Below are 2358 nucleotides of genomic sequence, written 5' to 3' on the forward strand. Positions count from 1 at the left end.
TTTTGGGTGAACTATTGCTTTAAAAACTTCACATGATTCCAAACCTGAAGGCTGTTATGTTCACCAAGGATATAACAGTTTTGTTTGCTATGAGTCAGACTCTGAAACCTCTAATAGTGTGTTTAATCTGTGGCGCTGATGCTGGTCAGTGAGCATGACTGTTCACGTGTGTTTGTGTGTGTGTGTGTGTGTGTGTGTGTGTGCTGAGGTTTGGGCTGAAGACTGTCGAGTTGATTCTGAATGAGTCACAGTTATTCAATATGTAATAATAAACAAATAATAAAAAACAATACACACATGATTCAGCACGTTTAGTTGTGTTTGGAAAAGAACACTAGTGCACTTGCAAAGCTTAGAATTAATAAAATAAAATGTAAAGCATAGTGGACAATTGTAAAATCTGTTGGGCAATGAGCAGTGTTATAAAGAGTCATAAAGGTGTTTGAGAACAAATGAAATCAGAGTGAGATTCTGATGATGTGTGTCTGACAATGTGCTCCATTATAATAAAGTGTGTAGATATAATAAACATAACATGCTCATTCAGAATGACACTACGTTCATATTTGTGCTGTTACTTTATTTAGCCACTTAATTTAATTTATTCAAGCCACTATACTTTCCTCACTTGTCTCGAATATTTTTTATATAGTAAGTATAATTATTATGTATAGGCCTATTTACATTACATATACTTACTAACATAATTATCAGTGTCCCTGCAGCACAGAAGCAGTCATCAGTGTCACAGACGTATATTTGTAGAAATAGACAACAATACACTGTATGAGTCAGAATTATACATTTCTCTTTGATGACAAAAATCATTAGGATATTAAGATCATGTTCCATGAAGATAAATAACTGTAAATATATCAAAACTTAAACACACTGTGTGTGTACATGAATATTTTTATTTATTCATTTTAAGATTTTTTTTACTTTAATAAATTTGACTATTTATTTCTTATTTGCACATTTTATTTATTAATTGTTCATCTATATATTATTATATTCAATATGACTTATTTCACTACTTTACTGTTATATTGTTTGATTACTTATTTTATCTGTTTGTATCTTTAATCTTAATTTATAATTTATTATTTTAAATTGTTTTTACATTTTTAATTGTTTCATTTGATTCATTGATTGACTGTTCTCTATACATTATTATATACGTTATTATACTGTATAGATTCATTAGCCTATTTATTTGATCTATTTTTATTTATTTATTTTAATCCAATTTGTATTTACTTTAATTGTATTCTATTATTTTTTCCTCATTTTTATATATTTTATTTGGTTAAGTTATTCTTCGTCTATATATTCTATGTATTATTATTAATTTTTTCCTTATATGTATAATCATTGCATAATCCATTACTGCAATATCCATAAAACAGACAAAAAAAAGAGTTCTGAACATGCATGTTTTATTTGATCTGCACTGATGCTACAAAGAAACGAACACAAATAATCACAATAAAACAAACAACCTCCCGCTTCTGCATCACATCTCGCTTTCTGAGAAACAAACACCTTCAGAAGAACAAACCAAGTACAGGACACTCATCTAAACCACACAAACCTAACGATCTTGAGAAACCTCGCTGTATAAAAGTACTAACACCAGCCAAACTGCAACGCAAATATGAGAAAATATGGACAAGATTTGGTGGGAAAAGGAGGTGAGATTTTCCTGAGTCATATAGTGGAATGAAGTGAAAACCAAAAACTCACTGAATATAAAACATGAAACTCCCTTCATCTAAACGTCATCTGCTGGTACGAGAAAGAAACAGAAGTGTATTTGAACTGTTCCTTAGTCAAACAAAACACACGAGAGAAAGAAATCGTTTGGTGTTTCATTCCTTGGCTGAAGTCTGAGAACCCTGGCTAATCAGAGCAGAGTGCTGAGCTGTCAATCATCGTGATGGATGGCTGAGTGGGTGTGGCTTCGGGCCTCACCTGATTTATCTAAAGGATTCCCAGCGATGAGAATCGGAGGGAAGAAAAACACATCAAACTAACAAACTCCATTCAGTGTGTTGTGTTTCTGTGGAGGAGACACCAAAAACATCCACTTCCTCCAGAACGGGAAAAAGGAAAACAGAAGAAGGAGTTGGGTGTGCTATTGCTCGCTCAGCCGTTCTCTCCGTGATTGGAGGGTTGGTTTGGGGATGGCGTCTGGGACGGGTGGTTTATGGCGGTCAGTGAGTGGATCACCAGAACCAGACCCTCCAAACCCACTGCCACTTAGGCCAGACCTGACGGGAACCTGCGGGAGAGGTCAAAGGTCACCATACAGACAAGTGACACACACTAGGATGTGATCAGGATGAGATAGAGGGT

At 34.3% G+C, this 2358-nt stretch overlaps 1 protein-coding gene across 1 annotated transcript in view; it reads right to left on the reverse strand.

Annotated features, from left to right (window-relative positions):
- Positions 1 to 1422: 1422 nt before the first annotated feature.
- Positions 1423 to 2358, reverse strand: part of ctbp2l (C-terminal binding protein 2, like) — a 17496-nt gene continuing 16560 nt past the window's right edge. The window contains exon 10 of the mRNA XM_059532902.1: positions 1423 to 2284. The gene's annotated coding sequence lies outside the window, so the exon portion shown is untranslated. The remainder of the gene's footprint in view (positions 2285 to 2358) is intronic.

The sequence above is a fragment of the Carassius carassius genome, chromosome 40 (genome assembly GCF_963082965.1).
Source record: "Carassius carassius chromosome 40, fCarCar2.1, whole genome shotgun sequence".
NCBI classification, from domain to species: Eukaryota; Metazoa; Chordata; class Actinopteri; order Cypriniformes; family Cyprinidae; genus Carassius; species Carassius carassius.